Below are 22,074 nucleotides of genomic sequence, written 5' to 3'. Positions count from 1 at the left end.
TCCGATGTGATACTTCTTGTCGAAACATGGGAGCATGATACGCAACGAATTCTTGAATTTAACAAATATGATGTGCATTCTTTGATGTGGACCAAAAATGCAAAGCAACGTAGAGGCCAAGGAGGCATAGCATGTATGATCAAAACCGGTTTGAAAGATGTTTCCATTATCAAAGAAGATAAGTATAAACGCTACTTATGGCTGAAAATCAGCCCACCTAATGGTCAAGTCATGTTTGTGGTTGGTTGCTACATTCCTCACTATGACTCCAACTTTTATGCTCGCTTGGATATGGATAGAGATCAGCCCTTTGTTGAACTAGAGGAAGACATTGCTCATTACAAGGACCAAGGTGAAGTCATTGTCTTTGGAGACATGAATGCTCGCACATATACGTTACAACACGACACATAACAAGTTGACATGCCGTATGTTTCAAGAAGAATGGATGACTCATACATGTATAATCGAAGTTCTAATGATGCAAAAGAATTGGATCACTATGGAAAGTCACTTCTACATATGTGCAATAGTACCGGAATGCTCATTGCAAATGGTGTATCTTTATGGCAAGGCACCAATGACTTTACATGTAGAAAGCACAATGGTGATAGTGTGATCGACTATATGTTGTTTTCAGAAGCCACTCTAGAATGCATACAAAGCTTTACACTTGGTGAATGGAATCCAGAATCGGATCATAGGATGCTATGTATTGACCTCAAGTGTCGTAAAAGACCCAAGCATGTAGCCTCCAATCATGATGTGAATCATTTGTATCTACGTCTAGACTTCAAACGAACACTTATATGTTGATATGGTGGACCAAATATTAAGCATGACAAAGCATCAAGAGAGCCCAACATTAGAATGCAAATGGAAAGTTTTCAAAGAAGTAATTTGCTCTTGTGCGAGGGAATGCTTTTCGGTGAAACACATGTCTTGCAAAAGATCTAAGAAGGGTAGCACCAAGAAGAAATGGTTCGACACGGAATGTAGTCAAGCCCGAAAACACTTGCTAAGGTTGGATGCAAGCAAAGACAAGGAAAGTTACTTGGAACATTCACACACATACAAAGCACTTGTTCAAAGAAAGAGGAGAAAGTGGGAAGTCAAAAAACAACTTCTTTTAGCGCAAGAGAAAGCACATGCATGTGGCAAGTTTTGGCAAAATCTAAAAGACAAGCGTGTTGAGAGCTTTGGTGACTTGACTCTTGAGGATATGTATATGCATTGCAAGAACCTCTATGAGCAACTTAATGTTGATAAGATAGAGTGTTGTAGCTCCCTTCCTTTTATGCCTCCCTTCTTTACCATTGAAGATGTATGTTGCGTGCTTGAGAAACTTGCTACCCGCAAGGCAGGGGACCTTCAAGGTGTCAAGGCTGAAATGATTAAATGGACAAGCAAGAAAACACAATATTGGATATGCGATATGTTTAACCTTGCACTTCAGCATTGCATAGCTCATGATTGGAGTGAAAATTGGATCAAACCTTTGCACAAAGGAGGAGATGTAAACAATGTGAACAACTATCGCACTATAATGGTTGGTTCTTTGATGGCAAAGTTATTTGGATGTATCATGGAGATGAAGATAAGTGAATGGGCTGAAAAGAACAGCAAATGTGCTCTAGGCTAAGTAGGTTTTCAAAAGCATCATAGCACTATTGATCACCTTGTCACTCTTCGAGTTCTTATGGAAGCGTCTCGATTGAAAAGAAAAAAGTTGTATTGTTGCTTTGTGGATTTCAAGAAAGCTTTTGACATGGTACCACGAGGAAATCTTTGGAGACGTATGCAAAACCTTCAAGTACCGAGAGAATTTATGCATGCAGTCTTTTGCATCTACCAAAAAGTGATATGTCGACTACGTATGGGAGATGGAATTTCAGAATTTTTTGCAAGCACCATTGGTGTCAAACAAGGATGCCCACTTTCCCCAACCCTCTTTGGGCTACTCATTGATGAATTGAAATGCATGGTTCTTAGATTTATGCAACAAGAAGGCATAGAAGAAGTTAAGATCGGAAATGCAGTGATCATGCTTTTGCTTTATGCCGATGATGTAGTGCTCTTGGCACATACCTTAGAAGATGCACAAAAGCTTCTGAGTGTCTTAAAACGCTTTTGCCTACATAGCGGGCTGATCGTGAATGGATCCAAAATCAAGGTTATGCTTGTAAAGACCCTCAATGATGAAAATCCATGCATTGTATACAACAATGAGCAACTTGAAGTCGTAGATAGCTTCAAGTACCTTGGCCTTGAGGTTCCATCCAATCATAGATGGAAGGATTGCGCAATGCGTCGCTTGGAAGCCGGAAAGAGGGCTTATTATGCATTTAAGAATATGTGCAATGCTGGAGAGATGAAGTGTTGGGCTCTCAAAAAGTACCTCTTTGACACCTTGGTGACACCGGTGCTTTCTTATGGAGTGGAGGTGTGGGGTGGTAGCATCGGGAAGTCTACTTGGAAAGAGTTTAAGAATGTCCCAAAGCGTTTTCTCACCAACTTTCTCCAAGTCAAGACACAAACACCCTACATGCTCTTACTTCTTGAGTCCGGATCGCTTCCCATTGAGGTCTTGGGCATGTAAAGGGTTGTGGAGTACATGCTTAAGACACAACGTAGCCCTTTGTATCGACTTCCTAGAATCGCATATGAAGCAAGTCAAAAGGTCCAAAAGACATGCAAGAGCAAAATACTAAGTTTGGAGTGGATGCTTGACATCAAGAAATGGTTTGGAAGATGGGATGCATGTCACTTGGTCAAGGATGCGTCGATCGACTCCCAAGTTAATGAGGCCTTCTTACAACACCAATGTATCACGGCTTCGGAGAAATCCGGAGGTTCTCGCTTCAGCCATTACACCACACACATTGCCCCAAACTATAAATCTCTCTTCTTCTCCGAACGCGGTAACCGAACCCATCCCTACATCCTTAACCCCATCCCATTGAGTGCAATCCGCACCATTGCCTCCATTCGTCTTAGTTCCCATTCTCTACGTTGCGAGACAGGACATTGGGGCACTGGTGAGGAGTCTCATCGACTTTGCACCTTATGCCCTCGTCAAGTGCGAGAGAGTGAGTACCAACACTACTTGAGTGCTCAGCTTTTGACCACATTAGGTCCTCTTTTCCCCATATATTCAGCCATGAGCTCTCCCTACATACCTTCCTCTCCCAACCACGATGTGGACTCTCTATTGCGACGCTCATTTCAGCCATTTTTGAGCATCGAGAGTCACTTATGACCTCCACTCACACCAGGTGACATGTTCATTTGGTCCCATAGGTCATATTTGACCTCCGAAGACGATAATAGAACTCTCTCTCTCTCTCTCTCTCTCTCTCTCTCTCTCTCAGGATGAAACATGCAGGGCTGGGGCTGTTGAATGCGCAGGGGGAAGGGCTGTTGAGCGCGTAGGGCTGGGGCTACTTTCTCGAACCTGTGAGCTGAAGACGCCATCCTACAGCCCCAACATCAGCGTTTGCAGTTCAGCCACCTCTGGCATTTCTCTCTCCTCTCCAAGGACAGCCCACCGCCATCCCTTCCCCATCTGCGTTTCAGCAGCAAGGCAGTGTTTTATACTCTCTCTTGCCATCGCCATCCTGGCCCATCTCCATCGCCATCAACAGGAGTCCATTTCCATCATCATCTTGCCCCTTTGCTGGCTGCCAGGTAATCCCCCATCAGCCCCATTCTCTTCTCCCGAATCCATCGTGGAGAACTCTTAGTTTTCAGCCTGTTCCTGCGCTTCACAGAGGGCTGGATAGCAGCCAGCAATCAGCCCAATTGGCCATCTAAATCATCCCCAGAGGTGCTTTGCTACAAGGAGTTACTGCGGGCAAAGTCACTTGAAGTAGGTAACAACTCAGTCGCCCTGGTGGCTTGCGGGGGCTGTTATGATGGAGGTCATGAGCGCTTCACCAGTTTGTAAGTCCCATACGAAGGCAACCTTCATGCTTACAAACAAGCGGAAAACACAAGTGGAAAGGGAGATGAAGGAGAAGGTCCCATACAAAGGCAACCTTCATGCTTACAAACAAGCGGATAACACAAGTGGAAAGGGAGATGAAGGAATGGAAAGCACAAATGAAAGGATGGTGGAAGGAGAAGGCCAACCTTCTTCAAATGTTCCTCAACGAAGGTACGCAATGGAAACGGGAGAAAGAGAACCTGCACACAGAGATACAAGCACTTAAGGCAGATTCACAAGCACTCAAAGAAGAGGCCTCAGCCCTCGAGCGAGAGCTCTGATAGAGCAAGCAGTGGACTAGAGGAAGGTGAATTCTAACCCTCGGTGATAGAGGAAACCAAGGTCGTCAAGGAACACATACGGATGATCAAAGAGGAAGAGAAACAGAAGGTGGCAAAGACGTCTTCGTGGGTGGATGTGATCACGCAGACACAGAAGAAGGCAGATGAGGCCGAGAAATGGATAGAAGTCGCTAAGAAAGAGAAAGGGAAAGAAACTACATATATCCCCACTCCTACAATCATCAACATGACTTTAGAAGAAGAGCAACGAAGGAAGACTAGAGCTTGGCATATACAAGTAACCGGTCTTAAAGACCGAGATGATGTGAAGGGGAAGTCAAAGAATCTCTCCGCATGATGGGTAGTGAGGCTATTCATACAAACTTCAAAGGCATGGAGGGTAGGGAAGAAGACACAAGGAAATGTGAAGACTTCAAAGGAGAGAGCTCTAATCATGCGTTTCCCATCCATGGAGGCAAAGAAGGACTTCTTGAAGAGGCATCCTACACTAAATAAAAAGGGGCATATTCCTTGGAGATGACCTCACACTCTCACAACTTGCTCATATGAAAGAAGTTATGCCCGAGATAATAACAGCTCGAGAGAAGGAGAAAGTGGCCTTCTACAAGGATGAACGACTGGTTATTCTATAATTCTGGAGAGGCGCCCCGCATGACGGCACGAGACCTGTGGGACCACACTTAGAGTGGCTACATGGAATTGTAACGGATCTTTGCGCCTTGACGTAGGCCTTTGAGGATAGTTTCACAAGGAGGGACATTATTTTCTACTCTGAGACGCATCAGGCCCCGAGGCTGTCCATGCCACATGTGAGCAGATACAGATGGGAGATAGCTTGCAGATAGGAGACTCGATCAGAGCACAGAGGACGAGGTTCAGGAGGAGTGGCAGTCTTATTCAAGGAGGAGCTACAGCTTCTGATACATATAGCTCGGAGGGATGAGCATGCTAGGTACATGTGGGTGAGACTGAAGGCAGAGACAGGCAGATACCTCTACATCGCTATTTGCTATTTCCCTCCTAGTACGTCAGTATATGCATCACCTAGAGCACACTCCCTCTTCTCTATTTGGATAATGATATATGGGAGTTTTCTAGGGATGTTGACATTATTATCTTGGGGGATTTCAATGCTAGGACTGCCCATCACCAAACAGTATCCTATGATACCTCAGAGGAGTTGATGCGGGAGCTTCATATTACTGAAATGGGCCTGTCTAGATTATCACAGGATGAGGAGCACACTGAGTATGGCAAATATTTGATTGATATAGGGACTGCACATGGATTGGCCATTTTGAATGGCCTACACAGATTCCCTGCTGCTGCAGGTGTTTTTACACGCTTTCCACATCGGCATGGCGCTAGTACAGAGGATTATGTTATGGCTCCGCCAGGACTCATTGCTTCCTTTTTGGATTTCATGGTGGGAACTAGGCCGGTTGGGGTAGCAGTTGATCATGCTATCTTGTCTTTCACTCTATCGTTCAAGTTCAGCACAACTCCATTGGGAGAGGTCCCCACACATACTCGGTATACCTTCACGAGGGAGACAGATCACGTGTACACTGATGAGATATACAAGCAGCTATGCACTTAGGAGCTAGGACGGCCACTAGATGAGTTCACCCAGATTCTGAGAGAGACGCTCCATGATGCAGCATTAGAGGCATATCCCCAAAGCCAGCCTACACGCAGACAATTTGGGAGCATGCCTCAAGACAATTGGTATGATGAGGAGTGTAGAGAGACGAGGATCAGATTACAGAGAGAGGTGCTCATGGGTACTACTACAAATAGACAGTCACTGGTTATCTTTCGCCGCCTAGTGCGACAAAAGAAGAGGGCTTACCTATCTCAGTTAGAGCGTGATCTGTATCAGTTGTTTATGAGTCAGGACTCTAGTGAGGCATGGAGGCTTTTCCATGAGCACTATCCACCGCCAGCCATCACTTCCACAGAGACATGGGGGGAATATGCTACATCTCTCTATACAACATCGGGGTAGCCACCTTTGCCTGACCCTCCAGAAGCATGCCTAGAGACATGTACTTTCTTTACTACTGAGAGGGTAAGGAAATCCATTGATAGGATGAAGATAGGAAGAACTCCAAATGACGATCTGAAAAGACCGACATGCTCCGCAAGAAGAGCACTTCACATCCATACGCTGAAACCAGCTCTGATCACCTGGCATCCCCTGCCCTGTCCATCTCGGATCTGCAATCATCTCTAGCTTCAAACTTTAATATCTCACACCATGTGTATCTCAATTTGATGAGCCGTCTCGACCAGCTTGTACATCACTTCAAGCTCTACATTTCCAAGCAAAAGATCAACACCTTGAACCTCCTTCACTTGTCATCATAACTGACCCTTTCTGGAGCCCTTTTGGCCCAAAAAACCACATTATGCATACACCACCACTGTCACTTGCCTGCCTTGGCCTTCCACACCTGCTTTAGCACCGTATTATGCATCTGCCAACATACATACCAGTACTTGTGCCCTCTGCTAGGGTCGACACACTTTGGATGCACCATCATTACCCAAACCCCTTCATTTATGTTCAACTAAAAAACTGCTTTATTCTTCTACCAACTACAAAAACTAGCAAACACTATTAGCAAACCAAAAAAAAACCACTACCATATATGCATGGATCAAACACTTGGCATTGGCTCCTTCCATCCACCTGTAGCCGCATCCCATAGTGTCGTACCCCAGCGCATAGACCATCATACTTGTAGGCCGCCCATGGCCTACCTTCAGCACTCCAAGCATCTATCTGTATCCAAACATCTTCAAAGAGAGCACCATCGTGCTCACCATCCTGCTTAACAAGCACATCACAAAACATAGCTGACAACATACTTGACCCTCCCTCCCAACCAAAAAAAGTGAAGGCCTTATCCAAGGACCCCTGTACCTGCTGAACCGTCCACTGCACATCTGTCTTTACCAACCAACTCTTTAACCAGAACTCACATACTTCTTTGGAAAACACACCTACCGCCTGGGATTCTCCTTTATCCACCAAATGACATGTCTGTTGCGTTGGAATCTCCGCCATCTTCGGCTCCACACTCTCCTCTTCATCAGTCAAGCACTCGATTCCAGCATCATTAAGCACTTCTACTTCAACCACCTCTTCAAGATCAATCCGCTCCGCTTGCCTACCAGCTTCAACTGCCTGCACTTCAATCACCTCTTCTACCGCTGCATCATGTTCTACCAAAGTGGAGAGAAACTCTCCCCACACTGCATCATCTTAGTCGTCATCCATAGATAAGGCCACCTCATTCCTTGTGGCAAGATTTTTCACCCGTCCTATCTGCATACCTCCACTGGTGGGCATAGACTCCTCCACTTAGTCTCCATCAAGCACAATGGCTTGCTCTGTTCCCTGCTCTTCTTTCACAGTGGCTACTACCACATCATTAGCTAAACAAAAAAGCCTTTTTACCTTTACCAGCACCGGCTTATCCGACTCGGTCTCCTCGCCATAGGATGTGTGTCACAAAGTGATGACATGGCGGACAGCAGAAACCCTAATTTATGCCAGAAACCCTAAAATTCCTACAAACCCTAATTTTTTCCAAAAACCCTAATTTCCGGAAATCGCGGAGGCTGATTTTATTTTTTTTCGGTGGAAATTTTGAGCGACGCAAATCTCAGCTTTTTGCTATGATTTGGGAGAAAGAGAGAGAAAAAGAGAACTTGCTTTTTACTCACTCTCATTGAGAGAGAGAATCTGCTTTTGCTTTCAAGCTTTTGGGGCTCAGCTTTTGGGCATCCCTTGTAATCTTTAAATTAGTGGTGAGGGCCTCATTTCTCAGAGCATCTGGACGCAGAGTCTGAGAGTGAAACCCCAACCGCTCTCTTGTACTTTGATGACTGATTAATACAAAAAAGAAATACCGAAAGGGGCGCCAGTCTTTGGGGCCAATATCTCTAGGCACGGAACTCCGCCGGGCCAGTGCAAATCTATTGTGATCTGTGAATTCTTTGAAGTGGTTATTTGGTGCTGTCATGATTGATTCTTGACTTGGAGTGTCCAAGTCTGTTACAGTGGTATCAGAGCACGGCCGATTTCTCTTCTACGGGAAATACGATCCCAATTTTTTTTCCGCGGCACCTATGGCTTCACGCAAGGATCAGCCAACTCCCTCTGCATATGGAGATGCGGGTTGGGATCACAACGAAGATTCAGACAGAGAGTATGGCCCACCTCGGCCTACTCAGGCGGAGCAAAGAGAGATGAAGCGTCGTCAATTGATCAACGATGCAACAAAGATGATGCTCAGTTTTGCGAAGGATCCAAAATTGGCAAAATATATGAGCGAGACTTCTTTTCAGAAAGTGCATGCACAAACAGAAAACCACTACACCACTAAAACCCGCTCTCAAGAAACCTTCTGATCACAAACAGTATACAGAGTTCTTCTTCTTCTTCTTCTTCTTCTTCTTCTTCTTCTTCTTCTTCTTCTTCTTCTTCTTACAGTTCTTCTAGCTCTTCAGATTCGAGCCAAGAAGACAGAAAAGGTAAAAAGCGAAGCAAGAAGCAACGCTTCGGAAAGGGCAAGAGAAAGACAAAGAAGGCTAAATCTTGCCCAGAGACTGACAGTTCTACTCAGATTCCGATGATGGAAACTTTTATGTGAACAAGAAGAATTTTTACAAAGCCAACCAGTATGACTTTCTCGAAGATAAAAGCAAGAAAGTCGGAGAGTTTAAGGAAGGTGGCCACTCGATCAAGTTTGATACTTTTTCAGGATACTCAGATGCTTCGAAGGCTTTGTCTTTTATACAGCAGTTTGACATCACTTTCGCGGGAGGACGCTATTCAGAGCACTCCAAGATTCGGAGAGCTGCCTCTTACTTTAAGGGGAATGCTCGTACTTGGTGGTCCACGCTTCTTTTAAACAAGACTGCGCCAATTAAATGGCTGAAATTTAAGAAGCTTTTTATTTCTTCTTGGTTGACAAGAATATGAACGAGATGTACGAGCTGATTGGAACCATCTTCGGATGACCAAGAAAGATACAATCAATGCTTATTGTGAAAGATTCTGGAGCTCTTTTCTACCCGCCTCTTCATTCAAGAAGATCTCGTTCAAAGAACAGATTGAGCGGTTCAACTTGGGTCTACCTACAGGGATCCGAGATCTTGGCCTTTTATTCCGTATCATGGATTACTATGATGAGAGGTGCCTAGGCGTCTTCTTGCTAGAGATTCGTAGACTCAAGAGACTACCCTTCGGACCAAAGGACCTACACAAAGAACATAGAGGATCCATACAGAGGCACATCACTACTTTTTACAGAGGGACTACTCGGGATGGCCCACCACAGGTTACCAAGTCACACCCTCATTGGGGCATTCTTCTTGATCGATCCATACATAGGGACTACTTGGGATGGTCAACCACAAGTTACCCAATCACACCCTCTGTGGGGCATTCTTCTTGATTGAATCATCTAGCTTGGCCGCTCAGGACCCCCGAGGATGTGAGGATCTTCACACCGTAGACGAGGTCTACATCGGAAACTACGGAGCATCATTTAGTGACATCGAGCATGCACCCCCCGAAAGCTGACCATGGAGGACATTGAGGCCATACTACAAAGACCCATGAGAATGTTCATGGGATATGATCACCATTGTCTAATTTCCCCACCGTGCACCTCATTAGCCCTCATGTGATTGTACCCCTTCCTAAGTACCGTCATTCAATTATCTTTATGTTCCCTTGACACTGTACTAGAGTCACACATGGAAGTAACCTTTTGGTCTCATAGGTCATTTGGGCCTTTTGAAGACGTGTAGGATTGGGAGGTTGGCCTCTACAACACCACAAAAAAAGAGGATGAAGAGAATAGCTTTCTCAAGAGAATATTGGCTGATCTTCGCTCACGAATTTTGTCGACCTACACACTCAACCTCAACTAGCTTCTCTCTCTACTGCTTCAACTGCTACTATAATCCATTGCACTCAAAGACACAAAGGAAGCAATAAAATCAAAGGAAAAAGTTACGAAAAAAACATGAAATCTCTGCACTTCTCATGATAAAACCAAAAGCTTCACTCCTTTTCAAATGCCTTTCCATACGTTAGTAGAGATAGCATAGGCGCTTTCATATATATTACATAGTTTGACCAAAACCCATTCAACTCAAAAAAAGTGATGGAACTTGGGAAAACCTTGCCCTTTCAGATATTGTTGCGCATACTCCACCTTTGACTAGCTACACCACAGGGAGTTGCACACAATAGGTCAATATGCAGAGATAAGCACCGGCACCCACTTTCATCATCCCATTGAGGAAAGACGCTGTCTCAACTCACCACACCAGACTCTCGCAAAGAAAGAGGGCCTCACCACAACAAAACCCTCACCCTGCACAGCAAGCTGCATAAACATGGAGCTTCCTGTTCTCTGATGAAACTCCCACCTTACTCACGAACCAAATCTCATAAAAGCTTGAATTTTATTCATGTTTTAAAAGCACTTATTCACTCTTTGAAGTCTGGACACTTCTACATACAAAAATAGCAATATTATGTACGCTGCACAACTGGCCCGCATGCGTAGAGATGGTTGGCATACACTGCCCTTGTACACTTTGTACAAGCATGCTTTATTTACATCCACGGGGTTCAAAAGTACTAAAAAATATTCCTCAAAGTCTTCAGGGTGGCTCCCATTATTCTTCAAAAACACGTCACAATGTTAATATAACATTTGATCTCATCTCTCTCTCTCTCTCTCTCTCTCTCTCTCTCTCTCTCTCTCTCTCTCTCTCTCTCTCTCTCTCTCTCTCTCACACACACACACACACACACACACACACACAAATCATCTCTATAAATCTGAGTGCAAAAGAACCCTAGAGATGTTAGAAATAGCCTATCTCGCAAGATGTACAGAGTTGAGAATTACAAAAGATGGATATGAAAGATCCACCAAATGCAACTCCTTAAGGTGGGGTATGGGAGGACTGCAGAATGAACCACTGTAGTGGGGAGTAATGCCTTTGCATGTGGCCTCTAACAACACTGAAAACCATGTGAGTGATCCCATGGTCTCAAAAAACGAAACATGTGCTCCTCAGCTACCCTCGAGGAACCCGCTGTTGAGTCTCTCTGGCTACGTAGAGTGTAGAACAAAATCCATGACTGAAACCTCTAAACATGTCCAAGTGCCACCCAAAGGTAGTGAGAAGGAGCATGGAACTTTACCTAGTACCTAGCAGAGAGGGTCTTCTTTGCAGGCCGTAAAATGTACAGCCGAACCAATAACGCAATGCCCGTCGAAAGGTATCACGGCGAGAAGCCTTCTGTCAGCCCTCCGCTACACCCTGGGGTGGGGGATGTTGTAGCTTAAAGTGACGAGGACTCTTATCTATTAGGATTCAGCAATATCTAGCATATTTACTGATAGAGAGAGGCTCATAGAACGGGAGACACACCCAGAGACAAATCACAGTGCTACTCCATCCAAAGATTGAGCAGAGACAAGAGCAGCCAGAGGAGGGATACAGGGCATATCAATAGCAAAGGTATACTAGGTGATCAAGCAGCAGAGCTGTGGAGATCCAGGAGGCCCAAGTTGAGGGGATGCACGAGGAGGTTGCAACAAGAGGATCAGATCTATGTTGGCGAGACATGGGAAACACTCTATGCAGACTCTCACTATGGAGAAAATCGATACAATCACGCATTGACTAATGCGAGCCATCTCCAAATTCAAATGCACATATATCCACCACTCTGTATCCGTTCTTTGAGATACACACCCACCTTTTGTATATATACCCCCCAAGCCCTTGATACCCAGCTTGTACAGCTCCAGTAGTGTTTTTGTTTAGTTGGTTTCTTTCTTTCTATCCAGACCTTGTATCAAATTCACCATGTTGTAATTCGCTGGTCTCATACGTCATTTTGGCCTTTAGAAACCGTAATATAATATATCATTTCATTTAATTAACTCTCTCTCTCTCTCTCTCTCTCTCTCTCTCTCTCTCTCTCTCTCTCTCTCTCTCTCTCTCTCTCTCTCAGAAGGGGCTGTATTCTGTGTACATAAGACATCGGGCGATGCTCAATGGCCTATCACCCAGAGAAAGTACAAAAGAGGAGTGACAATGTGTAGGCTATGTAAACATCAAGGTGTTCTGGACAATGAATGTAGAATGAACCACTGTGGGGGTGTACAATGCCATGTAATGTGACCCTGATCCTGACAAAAAAGAACTAACGACCACGCCCAAGTGTGAAGAAAGACGCACTGACGTTGCTAGTGTACGGTCCGCTCTCGATGAGTGAAAAGAGAGACAAGGGGAGGCTAAACAAGCCCCTCTTTCTTGGGTTTCCTGTCACTCTTCAAAAACACGATTAGGAATCAACACGCCCAAGAGGTCTTGCGTTACGTGCGACCAAAACACTCCTTGTGGTTCTTTCCTTGAGTGATACAAAACACTACCAAAGCTCTGATACCAATGTAAGGTGCAGCGGAAGTGAATGTTGAACTTTGCTCAAGATGAGTGCTCCGAACTGTGCTCAAGGGTTCCTTTTACTTACGGAAGGGCAAGCCTTCCATTCCTTTAGTGAGAGAGTGCAATGGACACAAACAAAGTGGTGAACACTGTGAATGAAGGTGCTACTGCTGATTCTGTCGCGATGGAATTGCAAAACGCCGAGGCTAATCTGCAAACAAAAAACGCTAGGGCTGAAAACTATCCTTGCTGAGGAAATTTGCTAATGCTAGGGCTGATCTGCTGTGTCATTTTGTCACCGAGGCTGATCTGCCATGCAAAAACGCCAAGGCTGGTCTCTGGATTAAAAACGCTAGGTCTTGCAACTGGTGCAAAAACGCTAGGCCTGCTGGGGGTCCTGCTGAGAAGGTGCCTGTTGAACCGAAGTTCCTGCTGCCTCTTTTGCCCATAAGTGCTAGCACTAGTTGTCTAAAATAGGGAAAATAGGTCTAGGCACTGTAAAAATGCTCCTGATGGGTTCTGATGGAAATCTGATGATCATGCTGTGTGCGACCAGAGGATATGCATATAATCTAAGTGTCTGGACATGCACAGTCTCCGAACAGACTCACAAAAGTGCCAGATCACTTCCTAATCTAACTAAACTGAACCCATGTCATGAAGTAGCTTGTCCACGTGCACATAGGGTTAGATGTGTCATGTGACAGTGCAATATTACTCTCTTTACTTGCCCATAGGCAGTGTCCATTTCCCGGACAAACTCATCCGCTGCAAATATCTTATTCTTAGTTCATGGGATTGGTAGAAGCAAAGGCTTATCATAAAGACAAATTTACGGTATTGTTATACTTGTACTCGACAAGGGGAAAATATTTCTCGCAGTCAGACTCTCTGTCCGACACATAGGGTTTTCACATATTTAATACTATGGCAATCTCACTCTGCCCATTCGTTTGGGGAGGATATGTAAAAGAAAAATTTAGCTTCGTGCCAAGGTTATCAAACGAGGCACGCCAAAAAAATTCTTGTCATGCGAGAATCTAGATCACTCACAATAGACTTGGACATCCCATGATGCTTGAAAATCTGTGCTAGCAAAACCCTAACCATATGATCCGCTTTTATTGTTTTCCTGACTCGAATAAAATGAGCTTGCTTGCTAAATCTGTCGACAATGGTCCAGATCACAACAGTTCCAGTCTGAGTCTTTCGGAGATTCAAAATAGAATCCATCGCAATACTCTCCCAAGGTTGATCAGGCACAGGCAAAGATTCAGTAACCCAGGTGTCTTATGCTGATCATACTTGACTTTTTGGCAAACCAAACATTCCTTGACATGTTGATTGGCATCTGCTTTAAGGCTTATCCCAAAGAAATATCTTTGAAATGCTAAGGTCGTAGGGAGAATACCCCGATGACCCGCATAAGACAAAGCATGTGCTTCATCCATGATTTTCTTCCTCAATGGCACCGCCACGGATATTTATTCTCTCCCTTCTGTAACTTGCTCCAAATGGAGAAGTCTAGGTAATTCGTGTAACGGAATATGGCTATAACATTGACTATAGCGGAATTAAAGTAACAATAGTGAGCATTTCCTTAAGAGAATTCTTAAAGAGCATAAGGAGAGAACTTGATTAAAGGTAGCAAAATGAACATTATACATAGTTAGCTAGGCATGAACAATACTTGTAAAAGAGAGAGAATTAGAGAAATTGACAATAGTTTTAGGACCGGATTTACTTGGAGCTGGTCCCCCCTCCAAAAGGCTTTTGTATTATAGATTCTCCCATGAAGAGAGACTTGGTATAGTACATGCTTTGTGTTCCTTGAGACCTTGTTGATGCAATGACAAACTTCATGCACCAAAGTTATGCCCGTAACTACCTTGCAAACACATTACCTTGTCCCTGGTCTCAATCCCAAGACCTCAAACACCTTCAAAGGTGGAGAGAGCTAGCAGGGAGTGAAAGAAGGGAAGAGGAAGAAGATGCAGTATACGAGAAAGAAGTAGTTTCCTCACATATCATTACTCATAGAGCATAGCATAGTAATGAAGATGAAGAAGATGGTAAGCATTGCTTTGAAGCATGACTCTTGGTTGGATTTGCATTCCATATCCAAGAGGTGTTGGTGTAGGCTCTCTACTTCTCAAGCTTGGAGAAGGAGATGGAGTTCTTGCTCAACACAAGGAGAGAGTGTGTGAGGGTGGGAGAATGAGCAAAAAGGAACCTCCCTCCTAGCCTTGGTCGACCACTCTCACTCCCTACTCTTGCTTGCACCTCCTTGGCCCTTGCCAAGCTCAACCAATCATAAGCTTAGGTCATAACTAGGAATAGAGGTAGCATTTGGACAGGTGTCCTCCTTTCCCCTTTGAGAGAGAGCTTGAATAATGCTTGAATAAGTATTTAGTTATTCTAGATTCTCATTGGACCTCTCTAAAGGTCATCCAATAGGCTTTAGGCACAATATGAAGGCAACCTTGCGAGGGGCTTGACATGTGATGCCTCTTGTGGAAGGGGTGGCTCTTGGTGTGTGTGGGTAAGTGTTCTCTCTCATCCCCTACTTCTTGGGCTCGCCCCCTCCTTTGTAGGCCACTTGTTGACTTTCAAGCACCTTGGTCATCAAGCACCTCAAGCACCTTAGTCATGAAGCACGACAGGCACCTCAAGCACCTTAGTCAACTCAAGCACGACAAGCACCTCAAGCACAGGCCTAGCTTTCCTAAGGTTAGTGAACGGGTGGGGATGGACGGCAAGCTGCCTGCCAGGTGGGAATGCAACCAAAACGTCTCGAGGACGGTAGGGAACAGCAGGGGACACCAAGGGACGACATTCAAATAGTCAACCTTTTTAAAAATTTGAAAAACTAATCGTTTCTAGCAGCCAGTTCCTCTCCAGCAGCCATATTTTTTTACTTTGAAGCGCCCCAATGGCTATAAAATCCACCCTTTGGGTCCTCATTTCTCGATGTTTTATTAGCAAATTTGCGTCTATATGACTCATGTTCTCTATTTAGTGTAAATTTGTGGTCAAAGTGATGCTCTATGTGTGTGGCATGTGTAGGTCAAAAAATGCCAAAAAACGTTCTTTTTTTTTTGTCGTTCCGACCCAGTCCCTGTTCCCTAACTTTTGCCGTCCCCGTCCCCGTCCCTGTTCCCAACCCCGACCCGTCGTTCCATGTTACTATGCTAAAAGCACATATCTATATTCTAACTCTTGTTTCCCATTTATTTCCCTACATTAAATAATCAGTTCAATATGAGAAAATCATTTAGGATAGTTAGATATTAGATTTTATGACAATTCGGATACAAATCTTGGAGTGATTCCAATTCCTGATGATATACAGAAGTAATTGCATTCACCCTTGGCGATCTAGACAGTGCGTCCATAGCCATGTTCTTACTGTATGAAGGATCTGGAAGTGAAACATGGACAAAAAGTTGGCCCGTCTCATCTGCTTTTCAAATTTCCGTTGCGTAAGAAAATATCGCAAACTCTAATGATCGGTTTTGATCACAAAATCCGCTCCCCCGCTCCCTGAAGATAATGCTTCCAAGTAGACTAGGCATGAATCACAGCCCTAAGTTCCTTCTCGTAGATAGAGACATGCAATTCTGCATTCTTAAGCCATCTACTTTCATAAGCCATTGCACCAATGCAATCACCAAAAGCATCGCAGTGAAGCTCGAATGGTTTCCTTAAGTCTGGCACTATAAAAAAAGGACCATGGCTTAACAAATACTTGAGCCTATCAAATGCTCCTTTTGTCTTGATCCCCATTTGAAAGGGATCTTCTTCTTTGTTAGGTCATTTAGTGGACCTGCTATATGAACAAATCCTCAGTGGATAAACCTCCAATGATAGGAACACAATCCCAAAAATCTACATACATCATTAATTGTAATGGGAGTTGGCTAATCTTGGACCACCTGGATCTTTGCGGGATCTATATTCACTTGGTTGTGAGAGACTAAATGGCCGAGATAGTGTATCTCTGTGAGAAAGATTTCACTTTTCTTTGCATTACACGCAGCTCATGCTCTCGCAGTTCGAAACACTATGTCCAAGTGCTTTCGATGTTCCTCCTCAGTCTTCGAAAAGACGACTATGTCATCAAAGAACACTCCTGTAAAATCTCGGTGTGGACTGAAAATTCGATCCATCATTCGATTGAATGTGGCAGGAACATTGGTCAAAAGGAATTACCAAAAATTCAGAAAATCCAAAGGTTGTGCGAAAGGAAATCTTATGGACATCTTCAAGGGCGATTTGTATCTGATGATACCCGCTCTTTAAGTCAATGCGACTAAAGATGCTTGCACCCTACAACTTATCGAGAATATCGTCAATTCGAGGAATCGGAAAGCGACTCTTGATAGTGATCTTGTTTAGAGATCGGTAGTCTATGCACATTCAAAATGTGCCATCTTCCTTCTACTCTAGTAAAACTAGAGAGCAATAAGGCGAAGTACTTGGTCGAACTAGACCTTTTTCCAGAAGATCGTTGACTTGCTTCAAAATTTCCTCTTGCTGAGCAAGACTTACCCTGCAAGGGGGTTGGTTTGGAGGAGAGCTACCTGGTACAAGATAAGATAAATGCGATGATCTTGTGAATATCTGGGAGGTAGCTTATCCAGAAGAGTGTCCATAAAACAGTCTGTATACCTTTCAATAAATTGAAAATGTTAAATTTGCAAACTAGAGAGCGAACCCTCGTTAGTTTTATCCTTTTTCCATGAAAAAATCAAGTAAGCAAAACGCACTTCTTTATTTCCTTTTTAATAAAGATATGGCTAACAAGATAGGGAATAGCCAATCCCCAACATCAGCAAAAATGTTAATGTTCTTGCCCTCATGCTCAAAAGGGTCTTTTCCACATTATCTGGGACCGGTTTCATATAGTAGTGACATGGCATACCCACATCATATCACATCCCTGGATGGGTACCATCAAAAATGATTCGCGATCCTTGTACACGCCAATCCGAAGATTAAGTTGTCCTTGCACGGGAGTTGCATTGGTGGTCAACCCCTCAAATGTTGATCCGGAAGTGACCCGAATTCCAAGCTAAGTCTGTGTGAGGTGCAAGCGTTTCGTACTATTTCAATGAAATAAAGGTGTCTGTTGATCCAAGGTCATATAGGATCAATATGTTGTTCGCAGATCCCCGGCCCTTCATAAGCCGACGATTCCCTTTTTCTATTTCCGTATTCCCTTAAATCTCAAGAATAGAATTTGAGCTCGGTGGAGCGGGTTCCTTCTTCGAAGATGCTTGTTCCTGTGGTTGTTGCCGAACTAGGCAATCGGTCTTCATGTGCCCTTTCTCGTCCTTGTTCTTTGAAGGTTTGTACTTGGTTCGGTGTGAGATATTTGAGCCATTTTCCAGTACCCTCTGGCTTCTTATGCTGATCTAGGTCCTCGAGGGGACGCTTTTTGCCTTGGTTGCCATGGTCATCATAGATTGCTCTTTGCCTTGCAAGGTACGTGTTGTGTCCATCTGTCTAGGAATTCGAGTGGACTGCAGATCCTCAGCAATGATTGCTAACTCCATCATCCGCTAAAGGGTATCATGGGGGTACACCTTCATACTCTTTCAAAGCGGAGGTTGAAGGCCTGCTTCAAATTTCCGCATCTTTTCCTCGTTGGAAATCTTCATGAAAGGCGTTACTTTCATCCTCGACAATGATTACCGACTCCATCATCCGCTAAAGAGTATCATGGGGTACACCTTCATACTCTTTCGGAGCAAAGGTTGAACGCCAACTTCAAATTTCCGCATCTTTTCCTCGTTGGAAATCTTCATGAAAGGCGTTACTTTGAGAAAAACCGACCAATACTTGTCAACATAAGCCATGAATTGTTCATGTTCCTTCTCGGCGAGCCAATCCTATTATAAGAAACTGCTCACGTGTCAAAGCCCTGAAGAAGGGAGCCAACTTACAGATGCCGACCGAGGGGCCTAAACCCTAAGAAGAACAAGTAACAGAAGAAGAAGTCCTACCAACTTATGGGGACTCCGTCCGATGGGGCCCCAAGTGACATAAAGATTAAAATAAAGCAGGATCCACAGTTGATGACGTGGCAGATTTCCAAAAAATGCGTTGGCATGATGATGTGGCAGGCTGTACGGATTTCCGTAAATTACGTTAGCACCTTTTTGGCTTTGCTTTTGGACCATATGCTTTTGAGTTTGAAGGCTTTATATTGTAAATTGCTTTTGGGGCCTAGGGCCTTCGAATATGAGGTTAGGGCTCATTCTCTGGCATGCTTCCTGGAGAAGGTGCAGAGTCTGGAGTACCGGCTTAACTGTGTTGATGCAATATAAAGAAATACCGAAAGGGGCGCCAGGGTTTGGGGCCAATACTCTCTGGGATGGAATTCCGCCACTCCGTGCCGCGTGTCGTCTCTCTCTTTCAGTTCAGTTGTTATTGAAGTGCCAAAAGTCTGTTCAGTCTGTTCTTTTCTATTGGCAAGTGGTGCCCGTCTTGTGACACCTATTCCTTTCGGATTCCTTCTCAAAGTCGAGCGAAAGAAATTGTTCATAAAATCCAGATTTGAATTGAGTCCACATTCTCACTTGTGTACCTTTTAAAATCTTGGCTAACCACCAGTTGCTTGTTGCCTCCTTGAGATATATTCCAACATGATGCAACTTGGAATCTTTGGTGAAGTTTTCGTTGGAAAAAGCAACTTTAAACTATCTGATAAAAGTTAGTGCCTTGGAGATGTCTCTTCGTCCTGTGTAACTGTCAAACTTGACAATCTTGTCACCAGATTTGGAAACCCGCATCTTGTGGTGATGCTTGCAGTATCCTTCTTGAACTTGGGCTTCTCTTTAGTATTACGTAGGCTTAGATACTGTATGAGAAGTGGAAGTAGTAGTATAATCAGGAGAGTATGATGGAGAAGAGATAGAGACATTGTTGCTTTCATTCAACAGAGTTTTTTTCCTGGCCTTTGCTCTTGGAAGGCCGTTTGTTTCAATTTGGACATCCGTCGTGCTCTTTGGCACCTCTTTCCGTATTTTCCTCCCTGGGTTGTTACCACTACGCCCATCAACATTTGCTCCTGGTGGCCTCTTCATTTTATCCAAAACAATTGGCAACATGAGAAGCTGCTGCAATTCCGTGAGTTGAACCTGTACTTGTTGAAGTTCGTCTTCAGTGGTTCTTCCGTGGCTCGTCATGGTTCTTCCCATTCCTTTCCGAAATCGTCCTCCTTTGTAGGAAAAGTGAGGCGACCGAGCTCTGATACCACTGTCACTCAAAGTATGGAAAAGAAACCTCCGCGCGTCTACTTCATGTGGTCACTCACAGTTCCTCAGTGAAAGCGCCTTCTGTAGCTAGCGTTGGCAACTCTAAGAGCAAGAGAGAGAGCGATGTGTTCTTTTATAGGCTTATGGGGTTGACAAGAATAGTCGGTGAGGTGCCGGCAACAATAGCAAGAAGAGGGGGTGACTCGAATGGAGAGAAGAGAGAAAAAGGCTACCGGCAGCTGTTAGAGAGAGGAAAGAGAGAGATTACTGCCCTCAGGGCTGTTTTTGGCAGATTTTTGGGGGCACCCTCTTTTGTCTTGCTTTATTTTAAAGGGAGGCTGCACAATGATCTGAAAACCGATGCTACACAAACACTTCCCAAGTGTCCCTATTCTCAGGCACAAATGCTATGCAGACATAGATTTCTCGCGGAAAAGCATCTGCTTTCCCGGAAAGCACTTAAAAATATCCCGCTTTTTATAAAAAGATTCTTAGAACCCATCTTTATTCTTGTGCCTGCGTCTTTACGCGTATTTCTTTTTCCAATTCGGATTTCCTCCCAAACCAACGGAATAAACCCTATCCGATGCTCTGTCACCTATCATGTGATGCATCGGAAATACCCACTTCCCAGTCTCTTCCACCGAGCTAACGGTATAACTCCTTCACAAAGCTTAATGTCACCCATCATATGACACATCAGAATTATCCATTCCTGATGGCTTTTATCAATTCCAGTAATCTACAGTTCCTAACTTGTACAATTCAAGTGTACACATTTAAATATCCTAATTTCAATAAATAGAAAATAGTCCATTTAGCAACACTACCATCCACACTGGCAAACCCAGAAACACTGCCTCAAAGACTCGGGCTCTAAAGTACATCTCTGACAAGTTGGATTGTCACAAAGTGATAACGTGGCATGACCAACTTGAAGAGAATGGCTGAGTGGACAAGAGAAACTGAACCTAAACGAACTTGGAGCACCAGTCGCGGGCCCAAAACCCTAAATACCAAAAGATTAACCTCTTGAAGAGATTTTCGTAAATCGCGTTGACATGCTGACGTGGCAGATCATATGGATGCTGACGTGGCAAGGCCGTACGGATTTCCACAAATTACGTTGGCTGCTGTTGGGAGTCTCCAGTGCTAGCTTTTGAGAGCATATGCTTTTGGGGGGAAGTGCTTTTGAACAGATTGCTTTTGGGGCTTTGCTTCTGAGCATCCCTTGTACTATTTATAAGAGCCCATGGGACCTCATTCTGCTGAGCATCTAGACGCACAGTCTGAGAGCAAAGGTCCCTCGAGAGTTGTACCTTGCAATGATCAATGATAAAGAAATACCGAAAGGGGCCCCAGTCTTTCGGGCCAATGCTTCTAGGCGTGGAACTCCGTCGTGCCATATCGACTCTCTCTCTCTCTCTCTCTCTCTCTCTCTCTCTCTCTCTCTCTCTCTCTCTCTCTCTCTCTCGATATCCAGAGTGCAGATGAGGATGGATTCTAGTAGTAGTATCTAGTTCTTTTGTATCCAGACATGGTATTAGATTCACCATTTTGTAACAGATTGGTCTCATATGTCATTTTAGCCTTTTGAAGATGTTAATATAACATTTCATTTCATTTCTCTCTATCTATCTATCTATCTATTAAAGTAGAATGATTTTGAAGTTTTTGTCCGTGTGTTGCTATTGATTTCTCACTTGGAGTGTCCAAGCCTGTTACATGGATCAGGACCAGGGACTGTGGACCAAGTACTAAAAGGCAATCCTGCATGGGCTCTCATCCACATGGCAAAAACATATCCTTTGGCTGATCCAAAGGGTCCAAATGCATGATTAAAACTAGCTCTAGAAAGCGGGGAGGATGCGTTGATCCTGCCATACTTTAGATTGGGGCGTGGACGGTGAGGAGGGTGCAGAGTTTACAAAAGAAGCCTCCTCCCAAGGGAGAGAGAATACTCAAAGAAGGATAGAGGGGCTACTTCATCGTTCAATGAAGGCAACAGCCACTCACCAGGATCCCAATC

General features: G+C 44.2%; 1 protein-coding gene across 1 annotated transcript in view; it reads right to left on the bottom strand.

The window, feature by feature from the left end:
* The window catches only part of LOC147445550 (uncharacterized), a 121,915-nt gene that overhangs the window by 13,376 nt on the left and 86,465 nt on the right, over positions 1–22,074 (bottom strand). The gene's annotated exons all lie outside the window — the stretch shown is intronic.

Source organism: Adiantum capillus-veneris, chromosome 12, assembly GCF_014529385.1.
Source record: "Adiantum capillus-veneris isolate H3 chromosome 12, ASM1452938v2, whole genome shotgun sequence".
Lineage (NCBI taxonomy): Eukaryota > Viridiplantae > Streptophyta > Polypodiopsida > Polypodiales > Pteridaceae > Adiantum > Adiantum capillus-veneris.
This window is presented reverse-complemented; position numbering and strand designations above follow the sequence as displayed.